The following is an 18,543-nucleotide window of genomic DNA, read 5'->3' as shown; positions in this document are numbered from 1 at the left end:
TCCATCTATGTTGTTGCAAATGGCAAGATGTATTGGTATGTGTAATGTATATGTGTATTTAATATAATCAGGGCTTATACAGTGTATGCTGTTCTGCCTCATCTTTTTACTTAATTTATCTCACACCACTTTTACATCACTACAAAGAGCTCCCCTTCATTTTTAAGTGTTCAACAATAGTGGAAGAGTGCAAAAAGAGATAATGGCTTCATTTGAAGCTTGAATAGCCAAAGTCAGAAATTGTTAAGGGGGTCTTATTTATTTGTTTTTTGTTTGTTTGTTTGTTTAATTGTCTAGTTTTTCTATTTCCCCTGCTAGAATTGGAGTTCCAGGAGGCTGCCGGGAGCTTTGCTATTTCGTTTAATGTTCTATCTCTAGCACCTAAAATAATAAAAACCACAGCACCTAACACTTATTGAATGGTTACATTTTGTGTTTCATGCATTTTCTCTCATTAAATGCATAAAACAACTCTACAAAGTAGTTACTATCAGCATCACCATTTTATAGATTAGTAGGCTGAGACACAGAAAAGTTGGGTTACTTGTCCCAAACCACACACTGTTAAGAGGTAGAGCCATGATTTGAACCCAGACAGTCTGATTAGTCCTCTTTTAACCACTGGGCTAGACACTGAGCTAAAGGGTGCAAGGTCAGGAAGAGACATGCCTGGATCCAAAGAAGAAAAGTCTATATCACCTTCAGATCTTGAACTTTTGGCTAGATGCAGAAACAGGACACAGCTTTGGATTGTTGCCCTTGTGGGAGGAATGAGTGCTTTTCTTTTCTGTGTGTATGTATAGGTGCATGTGGGATGCTTGTATTATAATAGGTGTGTGTGGTCTGGCATAGAGTGCAGTCAACTTCTGTGGTTTTTACCTGCACAGCACACCTTCCTCTCTTCTTTTGGTAGAGACCTCCCTTTTGCTTTGAAGATTCTTCCTCCCCACTCCCACTAAAGTAAGCTGTCCTTCTCGCTTATGCGGGCCCATCAGAGCACTTCCCTGGGATTCTAATATACTAGAGTAGAAAAGACAAGCCCTCTCTTTCTTCTCCTGCCTAAGTGTATTGGGATTGGACATCAAGCTAGAATTCCATAAAGACAGCAAAGATTTTTTCAAGATTGACTGAACTCAGGTTATGGAATAAAATTAGATACAATTCACAATAGAATTGATTTAAGCAAAACTTTTATGCATTACACTACAGTAATTATGCTGGCTTTAATTTCCAGCATAATTTAGAGCACTAGGAAAAACACTTAATGAAGTATGATTAGTCTTCTAGTTCTGGAAGGATTCCTTTTCTTGCACTAACTTCCACTGGTCTGTGAGTTCTACAGTGTTTTTATGTCTCACTAGTCTATGATGAGGCCAGCTATTTCCTTTCATTAGAGCACTTCATCCTTGTAGTAGGCTGAAATCTGGCTCCCAAAGATAGCAGGTTCTAATCTCTGGAACCTGTTAAATATTACCTTATCTGGAAAAAAGGCCTTTGCAGATGTGATTAAGAATCAAGATAGAGAGATTATCCAGGTTTTATCCATGTGGGGCCTATATGCCATCATAGGTATCTTTATAAGAGGGAGGGAGAGGAAGTTTTATACACACAGAGAAGGAAGACAATGTGAAGACAGAGCAGAGCAAGATTCACAACACTGGCCTTAGAAGATCAGAGTGATGTAGTCACAGGTCAAGAAATGCTGGCAGCCACAAGAAGCTGGAAGAAGTAAGGAATGGATTCTTCACCAGAATCTCTGGAGGGAATGCTGCCATGCCAATGCCTTGGTTTTGGTCCAGTGATACTGATTTCAGACTTCTGACCTCCAGAATTGCAGGGAATAAATTGCTATTGTTAAGCCACCAAGTTTGTGGTAATTTATGACAGCAGCCACAGGAAACTAATAGAATACTATTTCCTATTTATCTCAAATTCCTTTGAATTCAAAGTCTTTATCAGTAGTATTACCAAGGTGGCTTTCATTTTCTCTAAAAATGTTTTGCAAAATGTTGGCTGCCTGCTCTATTTGTTGACTCACATGGTAGTGCATGTCTTTCCTTCTTTCTCACCTTCTCTCTTTCCTTCTTTCCCTCTCTCTTATCCAAGTACTCTTTGTTTTGGACACCTGATGTTTTATTTTGGTTTATTTCTGTGTTGTCTGTCCTTCTGAGACAATCAGAAGAGTGCTTTTTTGTCCTTCTGGTAAAAAAAAAAAAATAACCTTGTTATTGGGTCCAAACCAATATGGATTTCCCCAGTAAGAAAAGTGAGCATCCCCCATTGTTGCAAAGTCCTGACAGGTCCTGTTTCATCACTTTATGCTTATTACCATATAAGGTACACTTTCTTCTTGGAATGTCTTAAAATATTTTTATATAGTTAGAAATGTCAAAAGAAAATTCAGAGAGCTTTACTTGATATGAATATTTTATAGAGTGAGAAGCTAACCGCGAACAGGGAGATTTCAAACAGAAAGTGATTAGAGCAGAGCTTTTAGTAGTTACTGTTCAGTTTATGAAGCAGGAAGAAGTAAGTACATTGTTTTCTCTTATGATTGGTTACTAGAAACTCACTCCGTTTCATTGCATAATGCAAATGCTTATAGCTGATTATCTAGGAAGCTGTAAGGTCGTGCTGTAAGGACATAAAGAAGGCTGAAGTTTTGTTGCAGGTCAGAGTCAGCATTTCAGGTAAGTCAGGACAGTTTTAAGTTTTGGTTATGTGACTATGAGTGTTTGGCCTAGTGGTATATTCAAACAGAATATTTTGGTTTTTCTTTAATAGAAATAAATGTCAGCATCTAGAATCACAGTACCTAGGATTAAATCTCAGCTTTTACTTTTCTTAATTGTGTGACATTTGTAAATTCAAATGCTTACTCTAATTGTTTAAGCCTTGGAATTTCTCATCTGTAAAGTGGGGATAGCAGTAAGGTTGTTACAAGGATTAAAGGAGTTAGTATATGGCAAGCACTTAGAACAGTGTCTGGCACATTAGCAAATGCTTGACAAATGCTGCTCTTATCATCATTGTCATCATTGTCATCATCACCATTACCATCATCGAGATCATTGTCAGTGTTAGTGTGAGGACTGTGCCGCCTCACCTGTGTATCAGAGCAGGGTCACTTTCCATTTTCTGGCTTGCCATCTCTTTAACCTGGTTTTCCTATTGTAAGTGGCAAGCCCTAGGCAGGACATTTGTTTTTCTATTTATACTTGACCAGGAGGAATTAATAAAAGGCTTTCAGTTTGAGGTGTGACTCATTTTTATGAGCTATATTGTCTGCCAAAAGCAATAACTTGGTTGATTACTTTAAATAATATTTTAATTTCTCAGTTTTGTTTTGCAGTATAGATGTTCAGATAAGATTTTCATATATATATATACAAAATTTTCAACCACTTTTGAAATTGAGGAAAGACTACAGTTTTGTTATATTCATACACTCATTCATTCATTCAGTGTGTGTGTGTGTGTGTGTGTGTGTGTGTGTGTGTGTGTGTGTGTATAAAAGGACAGGCTCCTTTTTAAAATACATAATACAAATAACGAAATTACTCCAGTTTGTTATTAATGGAGTACCAGTAATGGAGCTTTATATTTTTCTAACATCTTAGTCAATATTTAAATGTGTTCAAAGTATACAACATTAAATAGGTTTGCTTAAGAACTGAAGTTGAGCAGAACTTCAGAGCATCTGTGAGCTTGCTTATTTTTCTGTATTATTACCATTAGTAGGCATTTCTTTTTTATTTAAAAAATTTTTATTGAAGTATAGTTGACATAGATGTTATATTAGTTTCAGGTGTACAGCATAATGATTTGACAATTCTACATCACCAAGTATACATAAGTGTAGTTAACCATCTGTCACCACACATGTTACTACAATCTTACTGAATATATATATATACATATATATATGTATACACACACACATACACATACACACACACATACACACACACACATACTGAACTTCTACTGAATGCTCAACTGTGTTGAGTTTTGGGGCATAGCAGTGAATGAGACAGACATGGTTCCTTCATGGAGTTTATAATCTAGTGAAGACAGAATAAAAAATAAGCTATGGTAAATAGTAAGTTGAGACAGGCCCTGTGAAGACTACAAACAAGATTCTGAGATGGAGATGGAGAACAGCAAGGTTACCTGGGGCAGAATAGATGCTGGGATAGCCAGGAAAGCCTTTTTGAGGAGTGGACATCAAAGAGAAATCGGTAGAATAAGAATGAGTTTGACATGAGAAAAGCTGCAGGAAGGACGTTCTAGGCAGATACTGTAGCATAAATTTATGTTGTAAGAAGACAAAAATTACCGGGGGTCAAGAGGCAAGTGGGTAAAGGAAGGAGCTTTGGGAGATGGTTTTGTAGGGATGGGCAGGTGCTAGATCATGCAGGCAATGACAAGTCCTGGAAAGAAGTTTGGATTTCATTCTAAAGACAGGGGGAGGCCTTTGAAGGGTTTTAAGCAGTAGAGTTTTAAGAGGATTACTCTATGGCTGTGAGAAGAGTAAGGAGGGAGGTGGGCATTAGTGAAGGGAGGAGGAGGATGAAAAAGGTCGGTTCAGTGACCATTGAACCAGTTCGGGCGTGGATAATGATGTATGGACTAGGTCCCCAGCAGCCTGTGAGAGACAGAGTACCTATGTATTTGGAAGTTAAAGCCCAAAAATCTTCTTGATTGATTGGCTCTGGGGTCTGAGGGAAAGGGAGGGATCAGGAATTATGACAATGTTGAAAATAGTAATAAAAGAAATGTTATAACTCATGACATCAGTCATGATTCTTATTAGCAAATAATTTTTATCTAGGATATGTGCTGGTAGGATTAGTATATGCACCTATAATATCATATCTGTGTTTCCAAATCAATTTGATTCTGCTCTAATACCAAGGTTGTTTCATTGCTTAAATAACTCTGCCTTGATTGGTATCAGTAATAGTCATTAATGTAAATAGAAGTGCTTTAAATTTTGATTGGGACAGTCTGCTAAATCAGACTGATTGCAAAATTAACTTAAATGGTTTAAGTTATGTAACATTTTCAAACAAATCAGTTTTATTACTTTGAAATTCATAAAGCATCCCAAACTAGACTAAGAAAACACTACAAAGTAGAAATCCTATAGGACCCACTTTAATGGTTGATAATATGATTTTAATTAGCATAGCAAATATTTATAATTTAATGTTTCTCTAATTGTTGAAATTTTTATTCTCTGGTAGATTGAACACATCCATTTCAATTTTATTTATATTATTTCCTTGACAGGATCCTTTTAAAAATATATAATACAAATAGTGAAATCACTCCAATTTGTTATTAATGGAGTACCAGTAATGGAGCTTTATATTTTTCTAACATCTTAGTCAATATTTAAGTGTGTTCAGGATATACAACATTAAATAGGTTTGCTTAAGAACTGAAGTTGAGCATAACTTCAGAGCATCTGTGGGCTTGCTTATTTTTCTCTATTATTACCATTAGTAGGCATTTCTTTTTTATTTAAAAAAATTTTTTATTGAAGTATAGTTGACATAGATGTTATATTAGTTTCAGGTGTACAGCATAATGATTTGACAATTCTACATCACCAAGTATACATAAGTGTAGTTAACCATCTGTCACCACACATGTTATTACAATCTTACTGACTATATTCCCAATGCTATATTTTTCATCCTTATGACTTATTTATTTTATAAGTTTGTACTTCTTAATCACCTTCACCTATTTCACCCAACCCCATCTGTCATCCCCTTAGGTAGCCACCAGTTTGTTCTCTGTATTTATGAGTCTTGCTTCTGTTTTGATTTGTTGGTTGTTTGTTCATTTGTTTTGCTTTTTATTTTATTTTATTTTTTAAATATTTTATTTATTTATTTGACAGAGAGAGACAGCGAGACAGGGAACACAAGCAGGGGGAGCCGCAGAGGGAGAAGCAGGCTTCCCGCCAAACAGGGAGCCTGATGTGGGGCTCCATCCACCCAGGATCGATCACCCAGGCACCCCTTGTTTTGCTTTTTAGATTACACATATAAGTGAAATAATATGGTATTTTTCTTTTTCTATCTGACTTATTTCACTTAGCATAATGCTCTCTAGGTCCATCCATATTGTTGCAAATGGTGAGATCTCATTCCTTTTTACAGCTGAGTAATATTTCATTCCACATCTTTATCCATTCATCTATCGATGGGACACTTAAGCTGCTTATATATCTTGGCTATTGTAAATAATACTGTAATAAACATAAGGGTGCATATATATTTTCAAATTAGTGTTTTTCTTTTCCTTGGATAAATACTCAGTAGTAGAATTACTGGGTCATATGGTATTTCTATTTTTAAGTTTTTTAAGGAATCTTCATCTTAATAGGCATTTTTTAAGCTTTTTTTTTTTTAAGATTTTATCTGTTTATCTGACAGAGAGAGAGAGCACAAGCAGGGAGAGCAGCAGGCAGAGGGAGAAGCAAACTCCCTGCTGAGCTCAGAGCCCAATGTGGGGCTCAATCCCAAGATCCTGGGATCATGACTGAGCCGAAGACAAATGCTTAATGGACTGAGCCACCCAGGCACCCCCTTTTTTTTAAAGTTTTTATTTACATTCCAGTTAGTTAACATACAGTGTAACATTAGTTTCAGGTGTACAATCTAGTGATTCAGCACTTCCATACAGCCAGAGATCTAAGCAAAACAGATGGAAGTAACATGACTGATGGAGAATTTAAAGCACCAATCATAAGGATACTCACTGGGCTTGAGAAGAGAATAGAAGACATCAGTGAGACCCTTACCACAGAGATAAAAGAGCTTAAAAAGACATTTCTTATTTAATATCCATCCATGAAACTGTGGCAGGCTAACTTTTCTTGCATGTAGGCCCTTTACATTTCTTGACAGATATCTAGATAAACTGAAATAATGCTCATGTTCTCTTTATAACCTTCAACCTAAACAGTAGTTCAGTTTCTATCTGAACACTTTAAGTATTAGAGATTAACCCCTAAATGACCTCATTCCATTTCTGGGCCATGTTAATATTAGAAACTTTTTTATAATGTTGATATAATTTTCTCTGTAGTTTTTATTCATTAATTTCAGTTTGACCTAAGGAGGGACATAGGCCAAATCTATTGCCCTTCTCCATGAGAGAATGTATACATCTGCATCCACACCCACATCTAGATCAGCATCTAGCTCCACATTTGTCTCCATGCCTGCCTCACAGTCTATGGCTGTGTCTGTGTAGCTACATCTCTGTTTGTAGAGTTCTCTGGGAGTTCCTCTAGACCAAGTTAAATATCTCTACTTCCTTTACTGGTTCCTAGTTTAAATAGTTTGGGCCTCTTTTCTTTTTCTTTTTTCTTAAGATTTTATTTATTTATTTGAGAGAAAGAGTGTGCACAAGCAGGGGGAGGGGCAGGTAGAGGGAGAGGGAGAAGCAGATTCCCTGCTGAGCAAATAGCCCAACTCGGGGCTTGATCCCAGAACCCTGAGATCATTACCTGAGCCGAAGGTAGATGCTTAACCGACAGCCACCCAGGCTCCCTTGCACCTCTTTTCTTAAGACATTTCATTTTGTCTGTCTTCTCTGTGTGGCATTAAATTAAATGTAAAGCAAAATTTTCCTTTTCTGAAAGGAAAGCCTTTTTTCCTCATGCTAACAAGCCTCAGGGGAAACAGTTGTTCATTTTTGGATGTCCTCTGCTGGACAGACAGCATTGCCTTTAGTAAATTCTGGGGCTATTAGCTTCCGAAGTCCTACCACCTCAGGTGCATTAGGTTCATGACTGCCATTCTTTGAACTTAGAACTCCATCTCTGCTCTCAATTTAGGGAATCAGACCTTATGTAAATGAGGCCGCTTTTCCTCCTCAACCATGGAATTCCACAGCCTTTGTGTTTTCCCTTCTGAAACACTCTAGCATGATACCTATAGGCGTAGGATTTTTATTTTTTATTTATTTTTAAATTTTATTATGTTAGTCACCATTCATTACATCATTAGTTTTTGATATAGTGTTCCATGATTCATTGTTTGCATATAACATCCAGTGCTCCATTCAATACGTGCCCTCCTTAATACCCACCACCGGGCTAACACATCCCCCTACTCCCCTCCCCTCTAAAACCCTCAGTTTGTTTCTCAGCGTCCATAGTCTCTCATGGTTCGTCTCCCCCTCCGATTCCCCCCTTCATTTCTCCCTTCCTACTATCTTCTTCTTTTTTTTTTTTTTAACATATAATGTATTATTTGTTTCAGAGGTACAGGTCTGTGATTCATCAGTCTTACACAATTCATAGCGCTCACCATAGCACATACCCTCCCCAATGTGTATCACCCAGCCACCCCATCCCTTCCACCCTCCACCACTCCAGCAACCCTCAGTTTGTTTCCTGATATTAAGAATTCCTCATATCAGGTTGTTCAGTGCAGGGGCTGACTGAGGAGGCTCTGTGTCTGTGGCTGGTGGGTCAGCTGCAGGTCCTTGCTGTCATCCCGGTTTTCAGGAAGAACTACAGATGGCTGAATTTCTAGATGACCAGGACACTCAACTGTGTGACAGTTGCAAAAAAGGAATTCCTGTGTTTAATTTTACCATCTATGAGATCCACTGTCAAAGGAACATTGGTATGTGTTCTATCTGCAAGGAACCATTTCCCAAATCTGACATGGAGAGTCACATGGCTACAGAACATTGTCAGGTGACCTGCAAATGTAATAAGAAGTTGGAGAAGAGGCAGTTAAAGAAGCATGAGAAGATTGAGTGTCCTCTACGGCTTGCCCTTTGCCAGCACTGTGATTTGGAACTTTCTGTTCTCAAACTGAAGGACCATGAAGATTACTGTGGTGCCCGATGGAGTTATGTGGCAATCGTGCGCGCTACTGGTGAAAGGTCTAAGACTCATCCTGAAGTTTGTGGAAGAGATGGGGAGGAAAAGAGAGATAAGGTTGCCATGCCTCCTAATGCATATGATGAGTCCTGGGGTCAAGATGGCATCTGGATTGCATCCCAACTCCTCAGGCAAATTGAGGCTCTGGACCCACCTATGAGGCTACCCCAAAGACCCCTGAGAGCCTTTGAATCAGATCTTTTCCATAGTAGAACTACCAACCAAAGGAACATGACAGCCCAGTTTCCAATTCAGAATAATCTATTGGAAGTACAAGAAAGGCAGGAAAGGAATAGAAACTGGGAGCCCCCCAAAAAGAGGGTGGTGAAGACAGTGTAAACTTGGACTTCATGTTGGCCCTAAGTCTGCAAAATGAAGGGCAGGCCTGCAGTGTGGCAGAGCAGGACTTCTGGAGGGCTGTATGTGGTACAGACCAGTCCCTTGAAGGTTCCAGTGCTCTGAATGACATGAAGGGTGCAGCTGACTGGACCATGTTGCCTTGTGAATTTTGTGAGGAGCTCTACCCAGAGGAACTGCTGATAGACCATCAGATAAGCTGTAATCCTTCCCGTACCTTACCTTCACTTAGTATGGGCAGTACTTCCCTCAAAGGGGTGGAGGGCCCTGATGTCATCTTCCAAAAGTTTTTGCAGCAGGCTGTGAGTAACCAGTTAGACTCTTTGATGGGCCTGAGCAATTCACCCCCCGTGGAGGATAGCATCATCATCCCATGTGAATTCTTTGGGGTACAGCTGGAGGAGGAGGTGCTGTTCCATTACCAGGACCAGTGTGACCAACGCCCAGCCACAGCAAACAACCATGTGACAGAGGGGATTCCTAGACAGGATTTCCAGCCTCCAGAGACCTCACCAGAGCTGCCCAAGAGGCGTGTCAGACACCAGGCCGGGCATGCAATTGAAACAGCCGTAATGCAGCCATGGCCACTGGACACGTTCCAGTGATTCACCCAGTGCGAAATCTCTACCCAGAAAACCTTGTACCCACCTTCCCCCGTGGGCCCTCAGGGAGGTACAGAGTAAGTGGTAGGAGTGAAGGTGGCAGGAACTCGCGGGTCACCTCCACAGCTGCCAACTAACGAAACAGAACTGTAAAGGCAAAAACCCCCAAGCAACAGGGAGCTGGGAATGCAGAGGAGGAAGATGAGGAGGAGTAATGGTGTCACAGAACACCTGCACAGTGGTTCTATCTTTTCTGCACAGCAGCACTTGCCGTGGTTCAGGCCCCATCTCTTGGGTTCTGTGGGCAGGGGAGATTTTACAGATTTTAACTTTTTGTAGGTTGTGGCCGTTTTGTGTCTTTTGAGATTGTGCTGTGGGTGTTTGAGGGTTTGGGGGAGGGTTAGCGGGGAGGCTGTTGAGAAATGTTTCATCTTTAGCTACTGCCTTTTGGCTGCACAGAAATACAAGTTATGGCCTCTCAGCCCACCAGGGCTCCATCTTTTGACATACTATTGCCACTGCTTCTTGGTGCTGTGTAGTCCTGGTGGAAAGAGGAGAGAGGGTTCTGGAAACCTGGTACTCACCAGTGAAGTGATTCTCTTCTCTGCTGGGGCCTCACTTTGGGAACTTTTAGGTACCCTCTCCTGTGTACTGTCCCTTCCCACTCTAGAATTTGGGCCTCTGGTGTGTATGGAGGCATTCTGGTAAAGTGTTCAGGCCAGTTGCAATATATGTTAGGAACAAGGCTTTGGAGATGAGTTGAGCTAGAGGTGAGTGCACTAGAGGCTTTGTTTAAATATGCTTCTTTGGCATTTGGTGTAACTGCCTTCTGTTTCTGGTGGGGAGCATGGATCCTTTGTCTTTACTGTCTTCTGATGGAGAAGGCTGGGGGCTCCCTGTTGCCACACCATGCTGGGCTCTGCCTGGATCAGGACTGAGGCCTAAGCTCCATGGCTTGCCGTGAAAACCAAGTATCAGAGCTGCCATCCCCTCTTTATTTTACTACTACTACTACTACTACTACTACTACTACTACTACTACTATTAACATACTTGTAATAGAAATACAGTTTGTACTTGGAGTTAAAAAAAAAAAGAATTCCTCATATCAGTGAGATCATATGATACTTGTTTTTCTTGGAATGACTTATTTCGCTTAGCATAATACCCTCTAGTTCCATCCACATCATTGCAAATGGCGAGATTTCGTTGTTGTTGTTTTTGATGGCTGCATAATATTCCATTGTGTATATATACCACATCTTCTTTACCCATTCATCTGTTGATGGACATCTTGGCTCTTTCCATAGTTTGGCTATTGTGGACATTGCTGCTATAAACATTGGGGTGCATGTACCCCTTTGGATCACTACATTTGTATCTTTGGGGTAAATACCCAGTAGTGTAATTGCTGGGTCATAGTGTAGCTCTATTTTCAACTTTTTGAGGACCTTCATACTGTTTTCCAGAGTGGTTGCACCAGCTTGCATTCCCACTAACAGTGTAGGAGGGTTCCCCTTTCTCTGCATCCTCGCCAACATCTGTCATTTCCAGACTTGTTAATTTTATAGGCCTAGGATTTTTTAAACAAAGGCCTGTTTAGGGTTGGCTTGGGGGTGGCCAGTCCCATCTGTCTCTTTTCTTTTTCACCAGAGAAGGCTCTTAACTCCCCCTCAGACCAAGGCAAATCCATATTTGAGAGACATAAAGGCTTAGCTGATAATCCATTTATTCAGCAAATACTTTTTTAGTGCTTACTCTCCCTACCCTCTGTCAGGTACTAATGTAGGTGCTTGGTAACCAAAGCAGACAGTATTTCTGCCTTTATGCAGCCTATATTCTAGTTGAGGAAACAGATGCTAAATAATAAACATACAATTAAGGATTATATAATAGTTAAAAGTGCTATGTGCTATAGAAAAAGGAAATAAAGTAAGATACTCTTCTGTGGGGAATGGGGAGTCCCATTTTTAATTCCAAGTTAAAATAAGAAATTGTTTTAATTCTTTGTATAAATATTTCTATAAATTTATATAAACACATATTCATATAATTATTTATAGTTATTATGTAAATGAGATTTTTTGTTTATTTTTCACATTTTTAAATTTTATTATGTTATGTTAATCACCATACATTACATCATTAGTTTTTGATATAGTGTTCCATGATTCATTGTTTGCGTATAACACCCAGTGCTCCATTTAGTATGTGCCCTCTTTAATACCCATCACCAGGCTAACCCATCCCTTCACCCCCTCCCCTCTAGAACCCTCAGTTTGTTTCTCAGAGTCCATAGTCTCTCATGGTTCGTCTCCCCCTCCGATTTCTCCCCCTTCATTTTTCCCTTCCTGCTATCTTCTTCTTTTTTTTTTTTAACATATAATGTATTATTTGTTCCAGAGGTACAGGTCTGTGATTCAACAGTCTCACATAATTCACTGTGCTCATCATAGCACATACCCTCCCAAGTGTCTATCACCTAGCCACCCCATCCCTCCCACCCCCCACCACTCCAGCAACCCTCAGTTTGTTTCCTGAGATTAAGAATTCCTCATATCAGTGAGATCATATGATACATGTCTTTCTCTGATTGACTTATTTTGCTCAGCATAATACCCTCCAGTTCCATCCACGTTTTTGCAAATGGCAAGATTTCATTCCTTTTGAGGGCTGCATAATATTCCATTGTATATATCTATATCTATATACAATGTGTGTGTGTGTATATATATATATATATATGTATACCACATCTTCTTTATCCATTCATCTGTTGATGGACATCTTGGCTCTTTCTGTAGTTTGGCTATTGTGGACATTGCTGCTATAAACATCGGGGTGCACGTACCTTTTCGGATCCCTACATTTGTATCTTTGGGGTAAATACCTAGTAGTGCAATTGCTGGGTCGTATGGTAGCTCTATTTTCAACTTTTTGAAGAACCTCCATACTGTTTTCCAGAGTAGCTGCACCAGCTTGCATTCCCACCAACAGTGTAGGGGGGTTCCCCTTTCTCCGCATCCCTGCCAACATCTGTCGTTTCCTGACTTGTTAATTTTAGCCATTCTGACTGGTGTGAGGTGGTATCTCATTGAGGTGTTGATTTGGATTTCCCTGATGCCGAGCGATGTTGAGCACTTTTTCATGTGTCTGTTGGCCATTTGGATGTCTTCTTTGCAGAAATGTCTGTTCCTGTCTTCTGCCTACTTCTTAATTGGATCACTTGTTCTTTGGGTGTTGAGTTTGAGAAGTTCTTTATAGATTTTGGATACTAGCCCTTTATCTGATATGTCATTTGCAAATATCTTCTCCCATTCTGTCAGTTGTCTTTTGGTTTTGTTGACTGTTTCTTTTGCTGTGCAAAAGCTTTTTATCTTGATGAAGTCCCAAGAGTTCATTTTTGCCCTTGCTTCCCTTGCCTTTGGCGATGTTTCTAGGAAGAATTTGCTGTGGCTGAGGTCAAAGAGGTTGCTGCCTGTGTTCCCCTTTAGGATTTTGATGGACTCCTGTCTCACATTGAGGTCTTTCAACCATTTTGAGTCTATTTTTGCGTGTGGTGTAAAAAAATGGTCCAGTTTCATTCTTCTGCATGTGGCTGTCCAAGTTTCCCAACACCATTTGTTGAAGAGACTGTCTGTTTTCCACTGGACATTCTTTCCTGCTTTGTCAAAGATTAGTTGACCATAGAGTTGAGGGTCTATTTCTGGGCTCTCTTTTCTGTTCCATTGATCTCTGTGTCTGTTTTTCTGACATTATTGTGAGATTATTTTATTAATTATTTTTTGGTAGGTTATTCTGTCATATTAAAAATCCCAATAAATTGTCCAGCTACAATAATTACTGTTCATGAATGCCTACAATGTCACAGATCTGTGGTAAATATTATCATATTTAATTCTTATACCAATACAGAATTACAGGGCGCTTACTATGTTCTGGAGAATGTGTTAAGTACTTCATGCAACGTTATCTCACTTATCTTAGCGCTTGGAAAATTAAATATATAACATACCCTTTTTTCAGAGGAATAAGTTGAGACTCTGTGAGGTTAGGTAAGTTGTTCAAGGTGATACAGTCATAAGGCACAAAGTAGGGATTCAAAATTGAAGTCAGTTTAGCTGGAGGCCACAGCCTTTTCTTAGACCCTGGACCAGCTCCCGAAGGTGTGACTCTTGTCCCTCTGTTACTCCCTGCCTCAACACCAGAAACTATTGATCTTCTCCTGAACAATAGTGGACTTTATTCATTAATGCTGTTATTCATTCATTCATTCAATAAACATTGATTGTATTAGGATTTGGATTTTCAAAAATGGAAAAGTTATAGCTCCCACCCTGAAGGAACTCATGGTTTTATGGAGAAACAGACATGCAAAAATTTACTTTTATAAAATTCAGTCAGTTTTATAAAGAGGTGTGCACATATGGCAAAACTCTGAGGCTGTTCTGACAAAACCTCTGAACTTAGCGAAGACTTTTTTTTTGCTTTTTATTTGTAGTAAGAAATGCATTGTAGACCATGATCAGAATGCATCTTTACACATAAAATTGAAAAAAAAATTTCATGAAAAATACTTATGTCTAGTATGGATACTGTATTCTAACATTGCTTACTCTTTTGTATTCTCTTGAAATAAAACTTCTGGTCTTGACAGGTGGTAAGAAGATGTGACATTTAGGCTAACTCTTAAGAGATGAGTCAGATATTGCCAGATAAAGTAGGAAAGGGTATTCTGGGCAAAGAATGGCTTGTACAGAGGTCCTGAGGCGGGAAAAGTGGTGTGGAGGGGAGGGGGCTCAAGTTGAAATTGGGAAGATAGATGAGCACCAGTTTGTGAAGGTTGTGAAGAACCTATGGGTGAAGATATAATAATAGTACTTTGTTCTTTAGACCAGTGTTTCTCAAACTTGAATTAATATATGAATCACCTGGAGATCTTATTAAGATGCAGATCTGATTTGTTAGACTTGGAGTAAGGTCCCAGTTTCTGCATTTCTAACAAGGTTCCAGGTGGTGCATTTTGGCTAGTAAGGCTCTACAGCATTGGATAGCCTTGAAAGGTTCAATTAGAGCAGTGACATGGGTAGATTTTTCCTTTAAAAACATCATTGTAATGGCCAGGTGGAGGATGAATTTTGAGGATTAGGAAGGAAGCTCAGTTTGGAGATTACTATAGTTGCTTAAGTCATCGCTGCTTCAGATCCTAATTAGAGTAATAGGAGTTTGATTGAAAAGAAGAGGAGAAACCATAGAGAAATTTGTAAGATGTAATTCCAGGGTTTGGGTGATTAATTAGAGGTTGAGACAGAAAAACCAACAAGGATGGGCATTTGTTGCTTGAGAAACTAAGAGTTGCTTTTTACCAATCTAGAAAGGGGGGGTGTGCACCTGGGTGGCTTAGTCAGTTGAGAGTTAGGCTCTTGATTTCAGCCCAGGTCATGATCTCAGGGTCGTGAAATGGAGTCCCACATCAGTCTCTGTGCTCAGTGGGTAGTCTGCTTGAGATTCTCTCTCTTTCCCTCTGCCCTTCCACCTGCTTGCACGTGCTCTCTCTCTCTTTCTTTCTCTGAAGTAAATCTTTAAAAAAATGTAGAACGGAAAGAATGCATGTTTGGGCTCTATTTCTTTCTCTCTCTATACCTACCTCTCGCTCTCTCCCTTTGTCCCCCCCTCTCACTTGCTCCCTCATTCCCTGCAGAGTTGTGGAAGACAGTGGGGGTTAGGTTTTAGCATACTGAACTTGAACTTGAGCTGGCTTTAGGACTGGTGCTGGAGGGTGGATTTGGGAGTCATTAGCATATAGATCATGGTGATCCTGAAGAGGGAGAGATGGCCAGGAATGTGTAGTATGAAGAAGATCAAGTCAAAGAGCTTTTTGGGGATGAAGGAGAGTCCCTCACTGAAGTTGGTGGAGTCAGAAACAGGGAATTGGAGGGATTAGAGAATCAGGGAAGTGGTTGGAGTCCAAGAAGCCACAGAGGGAGAGTTTCAAGAAAGATGAGTGAGCAAGTTGATAGAGTTAATCAAGGGAATTACCACTCTTCCTGAATGAGGCCATAGAGAAGACAAGAGGATCAATTAAAGAACACTGAGAAACTATTATATTTTCAGGACCGTATATGACCTTAGGAAAGGTCTGGAAGGTCTGATATAACATATCAAGGGGAAAAATGGACCCATATTTATTGACCATAAGGCACAAGGAAAAGGGAGGATTCAAATATATTACCAGTATTATGGGTCTGGGCGCTTAGGGTCACACATGAACAGAATCAGAGAAGTTAGGAAAGGGAGCTGTTTTTTGGTGGGATGGGGCAAATAGATATTTTGGATATATTTAGAAATGTCCTGTAGCTTACCTTAAGTATGGCATTAATTTGGGTGGAAAGTCAGGGTTAGAAATGTAAATTTTAAATACCATCCACAGACAAGTGGTATAAGAACGGGGTTCCCTGTAGTTCTGAAAAGTGAAGACCATGTGTTTTAGACCTGGAGTCAGTTTATCTTGTCTCATTTAAAGAAGCCAAGTTATATATTACATATTATTTTACTCATATCATATCATATGCCTTGGTGCGTGAGATACCACTGGTTGTATTGATGGCAGGGAAGAGCTTGTGAAGAAGACAATGATGAAACTCCCAGGCAGAAGGTTATCCCAGAGAATTGGTGGCCAGTTCACTGATAAAGAGCACATAACCAACTCTGCCACTCAATCTAAATCATCATTCTTAATCTGTCTGCATACCAGTCTGGCTCCCTTCCAAGGCCTGTTGACACATGCAGTGCCATTCTGCAGATTAATAAAAGATGTTCCTTCTGGGTGGATGAGTTACAAAATAGCACCCTTCCTCCCAGCTATTGAAGTCCAGCCCTAGGACATACCACTTTGTCAGCATAAATCCTGGCTGGATTTTACCCCCATTTTACCCCCGTGGTCTCTGGGTGAACTGTACAGATTGCACAATGAACTGCACATAGCAGCCCTTCTCTCTCTTTCTCTTTCTCTCTCACTCTTTCTCACTGTCTCCCTTCCTCTTCCCCTACCTTTCCCTTTCTGTCCTCTCCTTGCCATTGGATGATAATAAGATGAAAGAGTTGGAGTTCAGGAAGCAATATTTTCATATTTTTTTATTTTATTGTATTTTTTCATATTCTTTTAAAAAATTATGGCAAAATATACATAACATAAAATTCACTATTTTAATAATTTTAAAGTGTACAGTTCAGTGGCCTTAAGTACATTCACTTCGTTGTGCAACTATGACCACCATCCATCTCCAAAACTCCTTCTTATCTTGAAAAACTGAAACTCTGTATCCATTAAGCAATAATTCCAAATTTTCCTTTTCCCCCAGCCTCCAGCAACCACCATTCTACTCTCTGTCTATTTGAGTTTGACTACTCTAAGTACCTCATACAAGTGGAATCATACAGTATTTGTCCTTTTGCATTGGCTTATTTCACTTAGCGTAATATCTTCAATATTCAACCATGTTGTAGCATGTCTTAGAATTTCCTTTTTAAGACTGGATAATATTCCATTGAATATACAATAATATTCCATTGAAAATACTACATTTTGTTTATCCATTCATCTCTCTATGGACACTTGAGTTGCTTCTACCTTTTAGCTATTGTGAATAATGCTGCATGTACAAATATCTGTTTGAGTTCCTGCTTTCAATTCTTTTGGATATATATCCAGAAGTGGAATTGTTGGATCATATGGCATTTTCATATTCTTGAATGTTGTTTCTTATTAACTGAAGTCTCTTCAAAAGTCTAGCACTTAGCTTTGACACTTTTTCTTGCAATAAAGGCATAATACACATGTAAGTCATGTATTGAGTAATTCAGTTCTGCTTTCTTCACCTTTGACTATGCTCTGTCACATTCCTGATTCTTCATAGTAATTTGGGAGATTCTGGTAACTTTCCAGTCACTGTTAGTTACTAAAGACTAGCACAGCCCAATTACTAGGCTCACCCCTTTCACTGCCCTTACCGCCCCCCGCCACATCCTTCCCCTACCCCCTAGTTCAGGCTTGACAAAAGGCCCAGCAGGGTTTGGGGGAAGGGTTCTGCTCTTCCATACACCTCCCTTTCTGTCTTCAGGTTCTAGCTCCCCATGGGTAGGAAGAGGGAAAGCAACTGCCTACCTCTTGGTCTTTACTCCCTTTTCTAGACATTCCATAGAGAGTCCTTTCCTTGGTTGCACCCTACAGTCCTATATTTAGCTGCCACTGCAATTGATTAGGTCACTACTCTGGCCCTGTTGTTGAAACTTCTTATGTGTATGATTCCTTGGCTTTGTCTTTTGCCCCTAACTGAATCAAAGCTGTTTGTGTTACATACATCCTGTATATGTTGGCATTGTGTATATCTCTCCAGGTTCATCCCTGAGTCATTGTGCTGGATTTTCCTGTTGTCAGATACCTTTGGTAACCCAGATATTTACAACTTCTTCGGGTGGGAATTTTGTGGATCTATTATGCTTGAATTTTACTTTTTTGCATTTTAGGGATTGAGCTTAGTTCCCAGTTATTGAAGCACATCTCGTCTCCAGATCTTAGGGCTAAGAACTAAGAACTAGATTCTGACTTTCCCCATAGCCTGGCCTACCTCTATTAGATAAACACTGCATGGTCTTTGGGGCTCC

At 39.6% G+C, this 18,543-nt stretch overlaps 1 long non-coding RNA gene and 1 pseudogene across 1 annotated transcript in view; both read left to right on the top strand.

Annotated features, from left to right (window-relative positions):
* The window catches only part of LOC112822085 (uncharacterized), a 712,470-nt gene that overhangs the window by 184,425 nt on the left and 509,502 nt on the right, over positions 1–18,543 (top strand). The gene's annotated exons all lie outside the window — the stretch shown is intronic.
* LOC112819724 (TRAF-type zinc finger domain-containing protein 1 pseudogene) lies at positions 8,457–10,282 on the top strand (annotated as a pseudogene).

This window comes from Callorhinus ursinus, unplaced genomic scaffold, assembly GCF_003265705.2.
Source record: "Callorhinus ursinus isolate GAN/ISIS: 27379988/994484 unplaced genomic scaffold, GSC_fseal_2.0 scaffold1, whole genome shotgun sequence".
Classification (NCBI taxonomy): domain Eukaryota; kingdom Metazoa; phylum Chordata; class Mammalia; order Carnivora; family Otariidae; genus Callorhinus; species Callorhinus ursinus.
This window is presented reverse-complemented; position numbering and strand designations above follow the sequence as displayed.